Source organism: Scardinius erythrophthalmus, assembly GCF_964197995.2.
Source record: "Scardinius erythrophthalmus genome assembly, chromosome: 25".
Taxonomy (NCBI): Eukaryota; Metazoa; Chordata; class Actinopteri; order Cypriniformes; family Leuciscidae; genus Scardinius; species Scardinius erythrophthalmus.
Window position 1 is genome coordinate 9552218 of NC_138245.1, and position 21475 is coordinate 9573692.

Genomic DNA, 21475 nt, shown 5'->3' on the forward strand with positions numbered 1-21475 from the left:
CACATATGCTTAAACTTTTATGTAGCTACGCAACAATAATTTCAGTATGCATTCACTGTATACACCGGGACGTGATGGAGGAACAAATATTGCAGTCTTTGCGAGACCTTGTTTGTAGGCTATGTCACGTCTGCCAAATAGTTAGACAACAACAAAAAATGAAACTCCCCACCAGCCTGCTTCTCCAAATCCACTCGTACTTTTGGGGAAGACTTAATCGGCTACCAAAGTAATTGAGCATAGAACATTTTCAAATTAACAAAAAAAAATATATAATACTACAAAACGTGCTAATATACTTCAACTGGCCTAAGTGAAAAACAAAATGCTGTTCTTTTTCTATTTAACAAAATGCATATTTGTAATAAAACATTCCCCTTTTCAAAGCTACACTTATTTTTTTATATATATAAATTGTATACATTGTGTACTTGTTTGGCTTGATATTTTATATTCATTTAATTTATTTTTGTTCTCCGGTGGGTAATTTGCAGAAGGTGCAATCCTTTTTTTGTAATGTTGTATTAAGAAGACAAAAACTAAGGCCAAATGGCCTTTACTATTTAAGTTTGTATTCATAGTTTTACATGTTATACATGTTTTACAGTAAGTTGACTTAACTGTATTGTTATATAATTGTTGGCACTGGCACTTATAAACACTAAATGGGTAAAGATTGCAATAAATAGGCTTAGTTTTGGAGCCAAATGTTGGAGTTGGAATAAATACCTCATTTTCGTTATGCATTATTTGTTTTGGTTTTTAAAAACGCACACTTTTTTTTTTATCCGATTACTCGATTACTCGATCGAGTAGTGCTAGATTAATCGATTACAAAAAGAATCGATAGCTGCAGCCCTACACTGCAGGCCCTTAGAAGCGTAAGTCAGCGCTATAGCATCAACTATCCATCTGGATAGGCTCTGTTTCGACACGGCTAGTCCCTTAGAACGTCTGTAGAACGAGACAAAGAGCTGCTCTGTCTGTCTGAAGACAGACGAGCGAGACACATAAGCCCTTAACGCCCTGACCGGGCAAAGGAAGCTTGCATCCTTCTCCTCATTAGAGACCGGCAGGGCCGACAGGGTAATCACCTGAGCCCTAAACGGTGTGTTGAGGGATTTAGGAACGTACCCGTGCCTTGGTTTGAGCATGACTTTCGAGTCATTTGGCCCAAACTCCATACATGTCGCGCTCACAGAGAGCGCTTGCAAGTCCCCTATGCACTTCACAGAAGCAAGAGCCAGAAGAAACACTGTCTTGAAAGACAAGAAGACACGTAGACACCACCTTCACACTCAAGGAAGTCCCCAGGCTTACACCTGACTGGTACCAGTCGATCGCTCTCCAAGGTTTCAGAGCTGAAACGCATTTCTGATCGACCTTGAGGCGAAAAAGACCGGTGGTCCATGCTCGGCGCGGTACTCGCGCTTTCAGCCAGAACTGCAGTGGGCGCATGCGAAGCAGACCCAACTGGAGTACCGACGACTCTGAGGCTATGAGACCCAGCATCCTCTGAAACTCTCTGAGCGGGACTATAGTGCCGCAGCGGAAGGTTTCCGTCATGCGCAGAATGTCCAGTCTGCGCTTCTGCGATAGCTGTGCTATCATAGACAGCGAGTCCAGTTCTGTGCCCAGAAAAGATATTCTCTGACTGGGAGACAGTGAACTTTTCGCCCAATTGACTTTGAGACCTAGATTCTCGAGATGTTCAAGTAATATGGTCCTGTGTCCTATGAGCTCTGAGTGTGACTGAGCTAGAACCAGCCAATCGTCCAAGTAGTTCAAAACTCGCATCCCCCGAAGTTTCAGGGGTGCGAGCGCCGCGTCCATGCACATCGTGAAAGTACGGGGTGCTAGAGACAGGCCAAACGGTAGGACTGTGTATTATGTGATATGCCTGGCCCTCGAAGGCAAATCTCAAAAAATCGCCTGTGACGTGACGCTATTTGTATTTGGAAATACGCGTCCTTCAGATCTATTGACACAAACCAGTCCCCTGGGCGAATTTGCATGAGGATTTTCCTGGTCGTGAGCATTCTGAACCGGCGTTTCGAAAGCGCTTTGTTCAGCTGTCTTAGATCCAGAATGGGTCTGAGACCCCCGTCTTTTTTCGGTACCAGAAAATATCTGTTGTAAAGACCCCCTTCGCTCTGAGCTTGAGATAAAGGCTCTATGGCCCCTTTGCTCAACAGTTTTGCAATTTCGGTACGAAGTAGACGTGCTACCTCCTTTTCCACCGTAGTTTCGATTCGCGCCGCGCAACGGCGGGGGCGTCGAGCGAACTGTAGCGAATAGCCTCTTCTTCCCGGAAGGCTCGCGAGCAGAACCGGCGGGCGAACCGGCGAGCTTCGATCGGTGGGAGGAGGTTCCGGGACCCGCTGAGCACGGCGCTTTTTACGGCGCAGCACCGCAGCGGGTGGAGGTGAAGTCTCGGTGAAGAATGCCAGGTGAGTCCTCAGAGTCACCATAGACAACAGCTCACAGTGAGGGCATCCGCCGTCAGCAAGCGCGAGAGCTGCATAATCCTCACCCAGGCAGGAAACGCAGATGACATGGTGGTCCCCGTCGCTGAGTGGGGCTCGGCACGAGCCACAGAGGATACGAGACATCTTAAAAAAGACACTCGGCTCTTTTAGAGAGAGAGAGTGTGAGTCGCGGCGGCGAACACACACTAGCAGTGAAAGGATATAGTGCGCCGGATAGCGCAGCAGGAACGGCGGCTGAAGGCGGCGCGGCCAGCAGCTTCAGATGCAAGGCTCGTCCCGCTGAAAGGCTTTTTCTGATGGCGCGGCTTCTTCTCTCAGGATACAGCGATGCGTGAGCTCCGCTGAAGAGATGAAAAATCCAGATTACCAGCCTGTTCGAGCTATGTTTATAGGCCCAGACCACGCCCGTTTCGGCGGGACGTGACGCAGTGGCCGCGAAGCGCCCCCATTGGTTCTGGCGTCACCACGGGGCCTCTCGATAGGCTGCTGCAGTTGCCGCAGGGCAGCCAATAGGCACGCGAGCCGTCTTGCCTATGTCTGCATGCTGCTGCAACGCGTTTTACATTATTCCAAAATTAAGGATTAATTTCTGGCTTCAGTATCTCGCGGAAAGAGAGTACGAGTATTTCGCAGTACGAGAGAACCTCTCGTAAGAGAACCGCATTTTTCCATCCTAAAAATATATCTAAATTACGCCATATGCTCTCATTGACAAATGCGGAACAATTAGTTCATGCGTTCATGACCTCAAGGCTAGATTATTGTAATGCTTTACTGGCTGGTTGCCCTGCACGCTTAATAAACAAACTACAGCACAGCCCGTTCAAAACGCAGCAGCTCGAGTTCTTACCAGAACCAGGAAGTATACCTGGCCATATTAGCCCGGTTCTGTCAACACTGCATTGGCTGCCTATTAAACATCGCATAAATTTTTAAATATTGCTGATTACTTACAAAGCACTAAATGGTTTGTGCACTAAAAGGCGTGGTAGATGATACCAGTATTATGTCTGTGCCGTTGTTCGTCCAGAGATCATGGCTGTCTTGTTTGTCCAATCACTCGCTTCGGCGTGTCGTGTTTGTGTTTGTTCGCCTTGTGCTTCGGCACGTGTGGTACTGTTGTGTTTGCCATGCATTCAACTGTCAGATGTCGCACCGCCCTCTTGTTACCATGTTAGTTATATATTACTCTCACGTTACCCCTCATTAGCTTCCCTTTATATTCCCATCGTGTTTTTTGTTCTGTTCTTTTGTTCTGTGCCAGATCGTGTTTATGCATCTCATTTTTCACGTCTTGCTTTTCATCTTGCCTGTTAGTCTAGTAATCTAGTCAAGCCTTATTTTTCTTCAGTTTTGTTTTCTTTAGATTCCTAGTTATTTCTATTTTGCTTTTCTTTTGCTGTATCTTGAGCTCTGCTTGTTATCCAGTTTTGTTTAGATTTTCTTAGTGTTTTCCAATAAACTGTGTATTACCCTGCAAATTTAATCCTCCTCTTTCTGAACCCTGACACATTGAATCATTCATTTAACCGATTCCTTCATGACATACGACTGTATGAATTACAGCCGGCTATCAAGGAGAGCCATGACATCTTTGCCAGTGTGGCATCAATCAGCCTTCTAACTATTGCCTACCGTTTGAAGAAGCATCAGGTTTCTATTAAACAAATTTACCATACCAAATTATCGTTTTAGAGGCTGATGGAGCTGAATTCTGCTGTGAATCATCACAAGTAACCCATTGGTTTCAATCTAGCAAAAAACAGACACCGTGGACACCTTTTTGGCCAATGGGCAACCATTCAAGTACCTGGAGGTGGAAGGTGTATTATCTCCATCCTCATGAACATGTCATTCTCTTTCATTAATGAGACTTGCTATGACATAACTGCACAGCAATGTCAAGACTGGATTCGTCATGAACAACGAATATATTCACTGTGATACTGATGAAAATGAATAGCCAAATGTTGATGACAGGTCAGATTTACCCTAGTGACAAATAAATATACTAAAATGTATTTGAAATACATTTATTTTATGTTACACTGTAAGTATACTACTAATACATTTACATATTTATGTACTTAATATAAATACCCTGCAATTGTACTTTTCGTATACTAAATTGATATACTTAAAGTCTGATAAATTGGAACAACTAATTTTGTACTTAATGCACTTTAGTTATCCAGAAATAGTGCTGATGTCCAACAAGTATATTTTAATGTGCTAAAGTGGAACTATCGTAAGTATACTTTAGGTACACTTTAAATATCTTGTATTTAAAGACTGATATTATACAGAGATCATACTATCATTACTATTAGTGATATTAAAACACATTTCAGGCTTAATATTAAGAAATGTGTATTGTGCAATAAAGAAGTACTCCAAATAAAGTTTAATTATAATATTCATATCAAGTCTCAAGTGATATGTCTGTAAATATGCTAATGGGTTTGTAGTATACTTAGTATGACCATATTAGCCCGGTTCTGTCAACACTGCATTGGCTCCCTATTAAACATCGTATAGGCCTACATTTTAAAATATTGCTAACTACTTACAAAGCACTAAATGGTTTAGCTCCCCAGTACTTGAGCGAGCTCTTAACGCATTATATTCCTTCACGTCTATTGCAATCTCAAAATTCTGGCCAGTTGATAATACCTAGAATACCAAAATCAACTGCTGACGGTAGATCATTTTCCTATTTAGCACCTTAAACTCTGGAACAGTCTCCCTAACATTGTCCGGGAAGCAAACACACTCTGTCAGTTTAAATCTAGATTAAAAACGCATCTCTTTTACCTGGCATTCAAGTCACCTTTATTTATATAGGCTAGCGCTTTTTTTTATTTATTCACATAGAACATTATTAGGGGTGCAACGGTACAGATAGCCCACGGTACGGTCCGTACCTCGGTTTTTGGGCAACGGTCTCGGTTCGGTTTCGGTACATGTTTTGTGCAGAAAGAGACTGCTATTTCATCCCAAAAATATGTTTTATTTTTCTTATGAGCATAAACAGAATGTCACAGTAGGAAGAACATCAATGTATGGAATAAATTAACACTCTAGTCTGTACTGAACAACATTAAGTAATACAACCTCTTCAACTATCACTTATATGAAATACAAAATGCAAACAAACACACTTCAAAATATTCAAGTGGATCCCAATTCCAAACCTTGATAACTGGTATATGAAGTGATCAATGTGAAAGAAAAAGTGCACTTTTACCTTTAACAAACATAAATTAGCTTGTGCTTTGAATAAAAAAAAAAGCAGAGCAAAATAATCTAATAAAAAAATACTGCATTCAGGATACAAAGTGCAATGTTATTTACTCATCCACTATTGAGAGATTTTTGTGCAAAAAGATGAGTCTATCAACACTGTCTGGTGCAAGGTGAGACCGGTTGGCATAACGATGTCCCCAGCAGAAAATTCTCAACTTTTCAGAATGCCGCAAGCGCACCGTAGGTCACGTGACAAGAACCAACCAGAGCGCAGCTGATGGTTGCTTTAGCAACGACAGACGCCTCCGGAGCGCAACCGCCCTAGCACTTTAAAAAAAGGAGAACGCGGCGCGCCTAGCGTTTTCTACGCGTTTTTAGGCGCGATATGTGAACGGCGCCTAAAGCAAAAACTAAAAGGATCAGCGCGAACTCAATGGCAAAACCGAAGTCCCGCGGGACACGAGTGTAGATTGTCCCGTGCAGGGCTGACCGAACGGTCCGGTATTTTACCGTGTACCGTTGCATCCCTAAACATTATACATTTCTGTTATTCAAATCAGTTAAAAATGATTATTAGGCTGCATAGATTAGGTCAGCTGGAACCGGGGACACTTCCTATAACACCCGATGTACTCGTTACATCATAAGAATGGCATCTATGCTAATGTTAGTCTTTCTGTTTATTCCGAGGTTTACTGAATTCAGCCGGATCCAGGCCGTATCCAGATCAGACAGTGAACCTGCGCCTGGACACGACCACAACGCATCCCTGAGGTGCCAGCCTCATCAGCCCTGTGAAAGCCTCATGGACACCTCCACAAACCCGTCTCCATACCGGCGTAATGACTCCGACCTCCATGGAACTGGATAAATATTGTGAATGTTCTGATCCAATCTAACTTCTGACCTGTAATGTTGCCTGGATCATAATCATACACTGTTTGTTCGTTGGCCAGAGGAGAACTGACCCCGACTGAGCCTGGTTTCTCCCAAGTTTTTTTTTCTCCATTCTGTCACCTGATGGAGTTTTGGTTCCATGCCACTGTTGCCTTGGCTTTTGGCTTGCTTAGTTGGGGACATTTAATATTCAATAAAATTATTGATCTGCCTTACTTCAGGCAGATGGACGATGACACAATTTTCTTCTAGAAACAAACTTTGTTGTATTATTTTCATGTTATCACTGTGAAGCTGCTTTGATACAATCTGTATTGTAAAAAGTGCTATATAAATAAAGGTGACTTGATTTGACAATGAAATAAATGTATTTTAAATACATTTGGGTATAGTTTTTTTTTTTTTTTCACTAGGGTAATCACAAAAAAAACATGTATCGTCTTTCAATTTAATTTATATAAATCTATAGATGTACCAAATAATTAATTGATTAACCTAACCATTAAGAGTTGGATTAAATTAAAGACAAATGTATTAAACTGAACAAGAAGAGATGCAAATTAAAAGTTTGGAAGCATTACGAAATGCATTTCCAGTTAATGAAAAGTATTGATGAAACACTTGTGTAATTAAATGATGAGGTATTCATTTTCCGGACTTTAAGTTGTGATTGTTTTTTGTTTTGTTTTTTTCATCTGAAACGTGCTGCGTCTTATTCTGAAGCAATTTATATAATGCTATTAATGTCAAGCACTCAAAATAGAGTACACATACAGGCACACTTATGAAAAAAAAAATCTTGCATAGGTGCCACTAGTGTTGCAGAAACTACATAATTTTTGGTCAGGCTGTAATACAAATAAATTATGAACACAAATACAAGACAAAACCAACAAAATATTAATAACTGATTATGCTGTAGTCAATGTATGCTTTTTCCTGTGAGCTTTTTTTTTTTTTGCATAGTAAAACAAAACCTGTAGCTGTAGTTTGCCTTTTGCCAAATAATTTTGTGAGATAAATACCTCAACCAAGTTTAGTGTTTTGCTCTTCCCTCATATTTAAAACATTTAAATTCTCATATTTTGATGGTTTAATCGAACTTGTAGGTACATTGTAAGCTTAATAGACATTGTAAACAGACTGTGTAGTCACAATTATGGCTATGGGACTACTGATAAACGTCTTGTTTTTTTATGTACAATAAGCAGAATAACTGCAACCAACAGAAACTAAATAATGGAGATATGCCGCAAGCATGCTTGCAATGTGAGAATACCAGTCTGTCAAGAAAGCCATAGTAACAACAGTCTGACAGCAAATAAAAAATAAACAGACTGCACTGACGTCGCACGTTTGAGCTTCTGTGTTTACCATCCCAGCAACTTACTGCTCATGTGCTCAGTCACGTGATTTTAAATTGTAAACAAAATCAAGTCAAGTCACCATTATTTAAATAGCACTCTATGCAATAAAGATTGTTTCAAAGCAGCTTTACAGGGATAAACAGGAAAAAAGGATTCAATGATGCAAATGAGTTCAATTCTGTTGTAAAGCATTTTAAAAAAAGAAAATAGTGTCACTGTTCAGCTGACGTCATCGTCATTTCAGTTTTGTTGATTCAGTTCCGTTCAACAACACAGATTGTGGATTGATATCGTCTGAATATTTCATCCAGTTTCTTCTGCTTGAAGATTGGGATACATTATACCAGCATATGGTGGGAGTTGGGAGCTGGTAATAGGAGTCTGTAACAGAGGACTTATCTGATCTTTGTGGTCTTTGCTGGACAATTAATCCGTCTCAGACATTTTTCTTTTCTTTTATCTTAACGATAATATACTGTAAATGATCAGTCCTAAAGTGAACACAGAGGTCTACGAGGTCTATGAGGACAGGAGGTAAACAACAGACTCAAGTTCAACATGCACAGGCCTATCAAGAAATCAGCAAAATGGCAGAAATTGAGCCCATGTCTGCACAGCTCACAATCGAATCTCTAGTCAAAGAGCTCGAAAAATTCAGAAAAGACATGACTGGGGAGTTCGTTGCACTTCTAAATAGCTCTCTGGAACCAATCCAATCTTCAATCGAATTGATTGGTGTGACCCTGACAACACAGGCAGTGACCATAAGGGTCTCTCAGACCATAGCGACGGAATAACTCAGCTCGAGCATGATGCAAACGCTGTTCAATCAAAACTGACGACCATGGAAAAGGAAAAAACGGCACTTAAAGCTAACGTAGAAGTAGGGTTGGGCGATGTCTACCAATTTGTCATCAGACGATCAAGAGTGTTCTCGCACTTAAAGAGCCTGTCTACGGATATTGTTTTTTTTTTACAGGAGACTCAACTCAGGGTTAGTGATCATGTAAGACTACGTAAGCCACCGATTGGTCAAGTTTTTCATTCAAACTTCCATAGTAAATCTAGAGGCACCGCAATTGTAATACACAAACATATAAAGTTTGTCCCACACAATCTAATCTCTGATCCTGATGGGAATTCTGTACCAAACACCTGTTATATTAGTTAGTGTTTATGCCCCTAACTTTGATAACCCTGGCCTGCTTTTATGACCACACTCTACCCATCACCTTATTTTAGATGGGGATCTCAATTGCACAATCAATGTCAATGGCTAGATCCTTCTCATCTCTAATAGATCAGACGGGGTTTGTAGACCCTTGGCGCTTTCTTAATCCAACTGCAAAAGAGTTTTCTTTTTTTCGAATGTCCATCATGTTTATTCACGTATTGATTATTTTTTTTTATAGACAAGGCTCTTTTATCACTAGTTAAATCCACAGAATATTCAGCGATAATTACCTCAGACCATGCCCCACACATTTTAGACCTCTCTTTCCCACAAAACTTGTGTAGACATGCTGGAGGCTGGAAGCTCAATACTGGGTTGTTGGCTGATAAAGAATTTTGCGATTATATTTCTAAGAACATCGATTTTTTTTAAATCAGATTTGGTTTCGCCATCACTTCTATGGGAAACATTTAAAGCTTTTATACGTGAAAGGATTATTTATTTTAATTCATATTGGACTAGGGGTTGGGGGAAAAAAATCGATTCTTAGATGCATCGCGACATGGACGATTCTGAATCGATTCACAAATGTCAAAAATCGATAAAAAAAAAAGAATAATTCTAATGTAACATTGACGGAACGCAAAAGGCGGAACTCTAAAGCGGAGAGTCTGTGGCGTGCACATAACAGAGAGGCATGATGGCGGAGCGGCAAATTCGAACGGCACCCTCTTCGTTAAAAGCTAACGTATGGAAAATTGGAAATTTCATTGTGAACAATTTAGTATTTTTTGTAAGAGAGCTGCTTTCTGTATTGTTTAGTTTTCACATCAATTAGCTGTAAACCGATCTGTTATACGTACGTTATACTGCCCTCCACAGTCACAGTATGTATCAGTGCAATGCCAGTCACAAAAAGTTACATTTTGACTGTGCTCTCTGCAGATGTTCATTCACTTTTTTTTTGTATAAGCTGTTTTTGATTGTGGTATACAGCAAACATTTCAAGTTATAACTCTTTATTATTTAGTTGTGTATAAAAGCGGCTTTGTATGTTACTAATTATTCAGAGTCCACAAGCATTATGTTTGTATGAGAGCTGCTGGTACATAATTCTATATTTTTGAACGAAAACTGTTTGTGATTTTGCTACAGCAAAATGTTGTTTTTTTTTGTCTGAAGGAGTATACTGCTCATTGGAAATAACAGATTCAGAATATGCTTAAGTTTGTAATCATTTACTACAAGTATGCTGCTAGTACAGACACATTTATTTTCCTGTTGGTTCTTTGCAATGTTGGGACATATGCTGGCAAATGTAACCTTACAGTTGACTTGCCAAATCACTTCCATTTTTTTTTATTAATAAATATAATACAGGAAGTTTTGGAAGTAAATTCATTATGGGTCATCATAAATACTTTGCTTTAAAAGTACCAAGTAGTCACAAAAAAAAAAAAGATGCATCGATAATCATTACCTTCTGAATCGTAATCGAATCGAATCGTGAGGTGCCTAGAGATTCTCACCCCTATATTGGACTAAAGCTAGGAAATTAAAACAGCAGAAACTCGCTGACAAAATTTTAGAGGTAGATAGGCTAGGTCACCAAACCCTGTTTTGGAGACACGACGGCTAAAACTACAAACTGAATTTGGCTTAGTGACAACCAACAAGGCGGAGTTTCTGCTAAAACGCACAAGAACAACCTACTATGAGCATGGAGATAGAGCTGGCCGTCTGTTAGCATCTCAGCTCAGACATCAAACTGCTTCTTAGTTAATCTCACAGGTGTATGACTCCTCAAATAACCTTATTACCGATCCGGTTAAAATAAATCAGAGTTGTCTTCTCTCTATTCTAATCTTTACAAATCAGAAGCTAGCGTGGACATTGCTGCTATACAGTCTTTCCTTTCTCATTTAGAAATACCTAAGATAAGTCCTGATATAGCCAGTAGCCTAGATGAGCCTATTAGCTTGGAAGAGATAGCCTCCTGTATCCTAACCATGAAAAATAACAAAGCTCCTGGCCCTGACGGCTTCCCTGCCGAATCTTTTAAAAGTTTTCCACTCAGTTATCTCCCTTATTATTAGAACTGTACAATCACTCCCTAGATCAAGGCTTTTTATCATCATTCTTAAACCAAGCTTTGATTTCCTTAATAATAAAGAAAGTCAAATATGCTAAATTGTGTGGCAACTACAGACCTAATAGCCTAATTAAAGGGGCATTCCACCCATTTGAACATTGTTTTTTATTTAAAGTGGGTCATATATGTAGTCGAAATGTAAAAAAAAAAATTTTGAATTTGGTGCCTTTGTGACCGAGGAAAGACAAAAAATAACTTCAAGACGCATTTGTATGAAAGACAACAACTCCCACAATGCACCACATTGCACAGCTCCGCAAGCCACTCCCACTTATCCAGAAAGCGCATATCTGCCTATAAGAGAAATCACTCTTCCGTCTACAAGGCTAGCTACCACCAGAGCTTGAAATTCATTTCACATTCAAACAAAATGTCTAGTTAGTTAGCGAACTCATTAGTGCATTACTCCTCGTTTGTATTTCTTTCGAAAAGGTGAATTATTGCATGGTACCTGGATGATCAGTCAGAACATATGCGGTGCGAAACTAGGATAGTTCACAACACAAACGTCCGTGTCCTCGTCTGATTCGGAGATTTCGTCCAGGAGAAATTGTCATCGTTGAAATTCTTTGCCGCAGATGGACTCTATCTCTGTGTTCGTAGTTGCATCTTACAGTCTATGAGTTGCATAGTGAGATCACCGGCGCCACCAGTCCGCCCTAACTCGAGCCAGTCCGGGCTCCTCGTCCGCGGCTGGCAGGTCTTCTGCCTCGGCTGCTCTTCGCTATAATGCGGCTTGTAAAGGTAGCCACAAACACCTGATTCAAGCATCAGACTTCCGAAATCATCTTCTTCTATATCATATTGAGTACTCTCCTCCGCTATTGTCATAACTGTACATCTGTCTCCACAGCGCCTGTTAGCTTAGCTTCAAACAAGATGGAGGATATTGCTTTCAGTTTCAGAGAGTAAAGTCCCACCCACTGATCTGTAATAGGTCTGTAGCGTGAGCGGTTCCCGCCCCCTGGGAAAGATGAGGAACTAGTGCTTGTAGTCTCAACAGAAATCCCCCCCTCTTACACTTCCTCCTACAATGATGCAAAATGACGATTTTTGCGTCATTGTAGGAGGAAGTGTAAGAGGTAAATAACGGATTTCTCCCGTCTCAGGGGAAAATGAGAGAGTGTTGCACGACCATTCAATAGTATGACTGGGTTTCTAACAATGCAAAGCTTAATGCAAATGGGTGGAGTGTCCCTTTAATAATGACATTAAATTACTAGCTAAAGTACTGGCCAAACGTTTAGAGGCTCATCCCCAGTCCATTATATCAGATGATCAAACTGGCTTTATACTAGGTCGTCAGTTTGGAGTGGGATTATTTATTCACGGTCTTACAAAAAATTTGGGTTCGAACCTAAAATAATATAATGGATTTGTCTACTCTATTCCACTACATCAGCTTGTGTGAAAACGAACTCTGAAACGTCTCCTTATTTCTCTCTTTCTCGTGGCACCCGTCAAGGTTGCCCACTTTCACCTCTCCTCTTTGCCTTAGCTATAGAACCTCAAATTGTATCCCGATTTGCGACGCCCCTCTAAATACACCACTAACCCGATTGAGCTTTCATCGCTGAAAATTTGGAAACAGTTTCGTCATCATTTTAAATTAAACACATTCATAATGCACCTTCTACTTTGGATTAAACTTTTGCATAGCTCAGAGAGAAGGGCCTCGTACTGTTTCATGATTTGTTTCCTGATTATCATGTATTGGCGTCATTTAATGATTTGCTGAGTAGATAAAAAATTCCTAAATCCAATTTATTCCGCTATTTTCAATTGCGTAACTTTGCTATTTGCACACTTTGATACCATCCCTCACCAGCCAAAGAAAACTTTAATTGAAGAAATAATGTCACTCCCGAAATAACATTGCCATATCTCCTCAATTTATGGCCTGTTACGCTCTTCGCAGTTCCCTCCTCTTTTTGCACTCAAGGGAACTGGGAGAGAGAGCTAGGACTGGAGCTTGACGAGGAGCTGTGGAATAATGCTCTAGCTAAAATTAACTCTGTCTGCATCTGTGCTCGCTTGAATCTTATTCAGTTTAAAGTTGTTCACAGAATTACAACTTCATTTCATTTCACCAAAGCAAAATTGAAGAAACTTTCTTTAACAGAAGATGATAGATGCAGTAGATGTTCGCTATCCCCAGCAGATCATACTCATATGTTTTATACCTGTCCTAAATTGTATTCATTCTGGTCTTCTTTTTTTGCTACACTGTCAAAGGCTCTTAGAGTCTCTGTGAAACCCTGCCCAATAATTGCAATTTTTGGAATAACACGTTGATGGCTTGTAGAACAAGCGCCATGCTGATATTATTGCTTTTGCTTCATTGGTAGCCAGAAGACGAATACTGTTGCATTGGATATCCTCATGCCCCCCTTCTAATTTTTCTTTTCTTTTTCTTAATGTCCTTTTACTTTGTTGAGACTGTACCTTCATTGGAGTTTTTTTTTTTTTTTTGGGGGGGGGGGGGGTAATTTGGGATGGATAGAGTTAAGAGTGTTCTGTATATTTGTATAATTTTTCTATATTCATTTCTATGGATTTTAAAAAAGAAAAAAAGCAGGTTGTGATGTACATATTGTCACTTAAAAATCTGCTCAAAAATATACATCAAAAATATTTTATTGCATACCATAATAATTCCCCATATCAAAAGTTTGTGATTTTCTTTTCTTTTTCTCTTATTCGTCTTAACAGCTCATACACACTGTATAGAGTGGTGACTTGTAAGTTTCTAGCATTTTAATAATAAAAGTGTCCATATTTAAAAACCGTGCACAACAGTTATAGTACTGTGCTTGGCAGTGGGCAAAAAGGTTTTACAGAATGATATTTGGATTGATCCCTTCTGAAAAAATCTGAGATGTGGATTTGGACAGCAATTTAATTAGGCTACCACACGACCTTGGTCAATAACAGAAGGTAATTCGGCCAGGATTTTAAACGTAGGTTGTGGGAGAAAAACACTGACATTCTGGATTCGGAAAGCAATAAAATCACCAACTTGCCCCTGAAAATTGTGAAATTACCTTACGTCCCGATGATAAATGATTACCATCCGAATAGGGCTTATAGCCCGGGACACACCAAGCCACCGTCGGGCAGTTTTTGTGCATCGGCCGACTAAGTTTTCTCAGTGTGTTCAGCACTGTCGGCAGAAATTGGTCCTCGTCTGCATGTTTTCGGCCGATTCAACAAGTTGAATTGGCGTCGGGCCGTCGGTGAAGGAGGGAATTCTGATTGGCTGTTCAGCTTAGTGAACGAGTCAGTGCACGAGAATAATAGTAAAACAGTGAGCAAAGTCAAAACGGTAAAAATAGAAGGCTATTCTAATGTTACGTCATCTTACCTGAGTGTTCCTTGGCGAATAATTCAATATTAGCATGAGCGGAGTGGAATAAAGAAAGTGTTTAGCAGGATTGATATTCAAAACGGTAAGCACACACTGCTTTGTTTACGGTTGTGTATCTGTAGCCTGCAGCGTCGGTTTCCCTTTTTGAATGACGAATATAGATGAATATATCTGCAGAAATCGACAGTTGTCTAATTTACACGCAGGCGCAGAACACGCATTCCAGCTGACAGTCTGCAGGAGTTCTCTCGGTGTGTTCAAGTCTCAAGTGCAGCTTTTCTCCCCGACGCAGGCAACGCGAGGTGACAACACAGTCGGCTTTCATCAGCGCTAGTTCTTTGGCGTCGGTTTGGTGTGTCCCGGGCTTAAGACAACCAATCATATCTTCATTGATGCTGTTTGAAGATTGTTTACTCTCACTTAATTACATTTGCCTGTCATAGCCCCACTCCCTCAGACTCTGCATCTGCGGCCGTAGGGACTGTCATACCCACATCTTCCGCCTTTTCCCGGACACAAAAAGCTGTATCCAACAGTGCGGACCTGACAGCGAAATAGCAGATCCTCCCAACATGCTCATCAGGGCAGCTCTAAGCAAGAACTCCACTCTTCGGTCCCCATGTCCAGAGTCCATTCCAGAGGATCAAAATCCAGAATCCATTCCAGAGAGTGAAATTCCATAACCCTCTTTTCTCAGCCACAGTTCCTGGCTCCAATGTCTCAAGCTCCTCTATCACAAGGGACCGCTTCTGAAATAACTATTAACCCTGTAACACCAGCGCCACCCTGGCAACTCCCTGTACTGCCGACAAGTCCCTGGCTTCCTACTGCTGGCACCTCCCTGGCTACCTGTATTGCCAGCACCTCCCAGGCTCCCCGAGCTACCGGTGCCTCCCTGGCTCCCTGTATTGCCGGTGCCACCCTGGAGGATTCATAGCCTGCCGGCACCACCCTGGTAACCTGCCTGTAACCTGCCACGACTCCAGGGCGCCCGCTCCCTCCCCGGTCGGACTCTTTTTGGCGCAAGGTCGCTACTTCCAGCAGGGGGTGGTTATGTCACATTCAGAGTTTGTTTTGTCAAGTGTTTCTGTTCTATTCATGCCTTAGTGTACGTTTACACGACAACGATATGCTTAAAACGGAGAAGTTTTTTCTTTGAGTTTTCCGCGTACAGACGACCCCCATTCGACCCCCCATTCACACGGATCTGCGAAAATTACACAAAAAAAAGCTGTATTCTGCTACCAGGCCATTAGATGGCTTGAAACACTATAGATTGAACACGTAATAGGCCACGCATGTCCAAGACCGTTTTCAAAAACTTGCTCTTTGAAACCTGTTTTCAAAAGTTCGCGTTTTCAGGCACCCAAAACGCCATTATCGTGTAAATGGACTGCCAAAATGCATAAAGAGTTTTACGTTTTTAGTTGAAAAAGGTGTCATGTAAACAGACCCTTAGTTTCATTGAGAGTTCTGTTCTCTTCTGTTCCCTACATGTTTGTCACCATAGTTACACATTGATTAGAGTTCTCAGTTCAGGTGTGCATTAAGTTACTCAATTTGGTGTCTCTATTTATACTTTATACTCTATTTTCACTTGCAACAATGATCATATTTTCATTTATACTTTTTGAGAATCACTTATTCTCACACAGAAAAAAACAAACTAGCATTTGAATCTCTTAGTAGAACACTACCAACCAATATTTCAATCTCTTAATTGCCTTTGATTGCTCAGATCTTTGAGTGACTGCGGCACTAATATAAGTGATAGACAACAGTATTTATACTACAGATCTAAATCTGGAAGATGACTCATACATGTGGCGTAATTTGCAGGTGGGACGGGTGGGACATGTCCCCACCACTTTTTGAAACATCTCGCGGCACGGATGTACCTGATCCAAATACGCGCACTTCAATCTATCACTTAATGCAGTTGCGGAGACTCTATTCTTTCCGGTGAAATTACAAAACTAAAAGCACATAAACATGTCCCTGCTTGATATTAACAAAATAATTGATAGTGACAGCCCTACATTTAAGGACAGTTATATGTAATGCATTTGTGTTTTGCTAAGAAAAAAAGTCACATTTAGGCCTACATGCTAAATTGTAACATAAAATGTCTCAAATTCAAAACTGCCTAAATATTTCACTGAAAATTTCCATGTTTGATTATGTAAACATTTTAGCTTGTCACTGGGGTACACCTCATTCCAAACCTGTACTTTCTTAGATATTTTGAGAAATGTTTGAGTGTTTTAATTTTTTTTTTTTTTTTTTTTTTACTTTTTTTTTAATTTTTTTTATCTTTACAATGGAACTCAATATATGGTAACTAAAACAGTTTGATTTTGGTTTATCTCCCTTTAAGGTATTAATATGCAGCATTTAGTGGTAGATAATAAACAGTAATGTGCTCTAGTGACATTTTTACACTATATTTTTTCCAATCTTCTGAGACTGGTAATGTAAAATACTTTTAATCTAATTTCAAATACTATTATTTTCATGGATTAACCACTGAGAAAAATCTCCAACCTCTGATAAACCATGCGTGAGGTCACACTTAGTGTGGGTGTTAAGTTTTGTGTAAGTTTCTAAAATTAGAGCACAGCTCTTAGACTTGGACATATACAGTATGTCCCCTTGGTAACATAGCCTAATAACCACACCAATTTTAATTATAGTATGCAAGAAAAAAATTGCCTGGCCACACAGCAGTGGTGTATATATATCAAATGTAAATGTAAAATGTAAAAAATGTCACTCTTAATTTTCCTAGTTAAAATAAACATTACATAAAAAGAGAGACCAAATACAATTCTATTTTGTATACAATAACTGTAATGTTCTATTTATCAAAATCAAGTATAAATTTCATCAAGTTAGTGTTTTTACGCATTTGCTAAAGGCAGTAACAATTTAAACAATATAGGCTAGGCCTATATTTTTTGTGAACTAATGTTCAGCTTTTCTTTGTAATAGTGAACTTATTTTCAGCAGTCATCAGGCCCTATTTTAACGATCAAAGCGCATTGTCTAAAGCACACAGAGCAAGTGCACTTAGTGTCCGAATCCACGGCTAACCAAATCCACTTTTGCTAGTTTAACGACGGGAAAAATGGTCGGCGCATCCGGCGCATGGTCTAAAAGGGTTGTCCCTATTCTCTTAATGAGTAATGTGTGTGTTTTTGGTCATCAAGCTTGTACACACTGGTCACAGACCAGATGTAGGCCTACCTTTAATTTCCCCAAGCTGATTGCCTTTAAAAACCCCAAAGTCATTATGTTTTCAGGCTATTTCCAGTTTTATTTTGGCATGACATAAAGCTGTGATATCTAAATGGCTGAGCTGTTTACTTCATGTTTAATTAGTCTTCCCTTTAACGCCATGGGGTGTTTCTCAAACTGAAGACTGCATCCTACCGAGACTGTGTCCTTCCTAGTCCAGTCCTTCTGAGGCTTGTAGGCTAGTGTCCTCCTCAGCAATTAAACTCTAGAATGAGACGGTCGTGCATGGCTATGTCACATTCCCGTCACCACGTTCACGGCAAGAAAATACTATTAAAACTTCATTTTGGATAAATGCTTTGTATTACAAATCGTTACATTAACTGTCTTCCTATTAATGCAATGCAGTGAATTACAGCCATCTGAGGTCTCCCAGTGGCTTACATTATTGACAGTTTAGTGTTAAGTGATTCATTTACAGCTAAACAAAAGATAACATCTATGCTTTCATGTCCGAAGCATATTTTTTGTCTTACATTTCATAAACTCAGTCAAGCTCAGTACCGACTCGTTTTCCGTCCGTTTATTTCCGTGAATTTAAATGTGTGCAAAGGATTGTGTGTGATTTAAGGAAACGAAGGATACATCTGATGCATCCTTCAAAACAGGCCGAATGAAGGACTCGAAACGAAGGCTGCCTTCCAAGGATCCTTCAAATTGAGATGGCTTTCAGCGACATTTGATACGGGGCAGCTGAGATATGCAGCCTTCGTAGGATGCGTTTGAGAAACACGTCTTCATTCGGGACAATTCGGGAATGCTCACGTAAACAAGAGGCGGGATTTATCGCACAAACCAATCATATCCAATCATAGCATGATGGAGACATTGCCTCCTCTCACGTGACTTTCCCTCATTCGTTCTCAATTACCCCCCACTAAACCCACCGCAGACATGTAGGGTGTCTTTTTTTAAGTCAATGGGATCAGCGCCTTCCGCTGTAACTTCACCTGCGGATGTCGCTGTTGGGCAGTGTTATTTGCTTTTTTAGTTATTATCACATTTTGTAATATGGGTTATTTTCTCACACAGTTTTTTTGAGGAGACACTCCGCTTGAGGAAACGCCCCTGCCAGACAGATAGATAAAAAATACCCGAAATCTTCAAATCTCCTACTCTGGACAATGCTTAACGAATTTGTTTTGCAACAGTGAACCAATGACCAAAAAACACATCACCCTCTACTCTCCCATGAACAGAAGACATCAGTGATGTAATCTGCTGTTAGACTTGAATCACTGGTCTGTTACAGCATAGAGCTCATGGCACCCTCTCAACAAACGTTATATTATGAGGTCTACTGCTAAGAGGCTATAGAAGATGTGGCATGAGGTGGATAAATGTACAGACAGACAGATAGATCCTGATCTTTTGTTGTTCTTGGCTCATGTGCACAGGGTAATTCATGATCATTATGTGATGGAAGTGTTGGCATGTAGGCCACATATTACGAGGATGATCAAAAGACCCGATCTGCATCCAAACACGTGGCTTTCTCCGTTCGTTCATTCTCCTTCTAACTCACAGTTAAATACTGGGTGTTTCGCGCTGTCATGTGATCCATTTGCCTCTGATTTCTCTGCAAGATCCACTGATGCAAGGAGGCCCAAATGATAATAAAACACCGGTAATGCATTGCCAGGATTTATGCAGCTGTTCATCTAAACTGCACAACGAACTCGTCAACAATGCTTAGGTTATATTGCATGTTATTAAAGTGACAAATCATTATTTATAAACAGTAGATGCGGATGCGATGAGAGATGCAGAGATGCGCCGCATTCTGACACACAAGACAGCCAGATAGCTTACAGACACTGAGCCCAAGCAATTGAATAATTATATGTCAATAGCATTATTATTTTGTATAAACTTTGTGACCACTGTAATCAGATCATTGATGATGAAAATGAGAAGGTTTTGAGTAAATTACCTAAACACGGGCTTCTGTCTCTCTGTCTGCGATGATGTCGCTGTTCCTCGCTTTTCTCTGTTTCTTTGTGTGTAATTCTTATGTTTTACCTTAATTAATATTATTTCGTTTTAACATTTCAATTAAATGTTTGGCTGTGAATGAAAGACCTCAATCTGCTCTGTATGTTGTCCAGTTACCGCAAGTGTACGATGAAGATGGACCGACTTATTCTTCAGATAGGGGCGCGTGGACTGCATGCTGTTTACACAGTATAAATAACACAATATCATTTAACGACAGTTTGGACATTTTTATTGCCTATAAATTTTAATAAGATTACCGTGTATTACTACATGATTAAGTGGCATGCTTTAGCGTGTATGTTTACTCTTGAGTTACCATAATTCCCCACTGCGAAATACATGGACTCTTCCGGAGCGCACGGATTCTTAGCAACAAACCAATGTTTCCATCCGGGTTCTTATTCAGATGACTAATATCAATAAAGAAGCTAATAATAAATATTATACATTTCCTATTTCTAAATTAATTGTATCTATTTTTTATTTATTTTTTTCCACAAAATGTTATTATGACCCTAACAGAAAACAATCTATGAACAAAATTAGATTGTTAAGCATTTTCCACTGTTTAGGCTACTGTGACATTAGATTAAAAACTAAAAGGTGACTAAAAATTGACAGTAAATAAAATATAGCTAGATTTTGCTTTTTTGTATTTCACTTGAATAATATTTAAACAAATATTGATGTCCTTTGTCTACCTAGCCTATTAGTAATTTTGTAACATTTGTGTTTGAATGATATTTTAATCTGACCATTAGTCGTGCATTTTAATAAACTGGCCAATTAATGTAGATAGCCAAATCATCACTGAAGTTTATTCCGTCTGTTCTCCACATGATGGCGCCACGACTTAACCGTTCGACACGGCGGTGGCCTATTACACGGCGGTCTAGTGGCAACTGCCTGCAAATGTGCACCAGTGTTTGTTTGTTTGTTTGTTTGTTTGTTTGTTTGTTTGTTTGTTTGTTTGTTTGTTTGTTTGTTTGTTTGTTTGTTTGTTTGTTTGTTTGTTTGTTTGTTTGTTTGTTTGTTTGTTAAATTCATACTCTAAGGAAAGCACTTACCATACTTACCTTAGGGTTTTATCAGGGGGAACTTAGTTTGAATTGTGAATTAGAATGATGAGTAGCAGTAATACAAGTCAATAATAATGTCACACTTTACATGATTGCATAAGTCAACTGACTTTACATGATTGCATAAGACAACTGACTTAGAAAGTCAATTGGTACATTCTTCAAAATATCTTTTGTGTTCAGCAGAAGAAAGAAATTGACTTTTCTGAGAATAAGTAAAAGATTTCTACAGGTTAGTATTGACGAGTTATCTCTCAGTGGGAATCAATAGCCTTCATTCTCCCTGCTGGCCTTTGGATCCTCAGAGAGTCTCTTTTGTTTTTCCTCCACTGTTTGGGATGTTGAGCAAAGGGCCTAATGACCCGTATTTACTTCTTCATTAACACATATTCTAACAGGAAGTATAACT

General features: G+C 39.8%; 1 protein-coding gene across 1 annotated transcript in view; it reads right to left on the bottom strand.

Moving 5' to 3' along the window:
• The window catches only part of ttll7 (tubulin tyrosine ligase-like family, member 7), a 116086-nt gene extending 95948 nt beyond the window's left edge, over window positions 1-20138 (bottom strand). Inside the window, exon 1 of the mRNA XM_081358645.1 lies at window positions 19923-20138. The gene's annotated coding sequence lies outside the window, so the exon portion shown is untranslated. The remainder of the gene's footprint in view (window positions 1-19922) is intronic.
• Between the last annotated feature and the right edge of the window lie 1337 nt (window positions 20139-21475).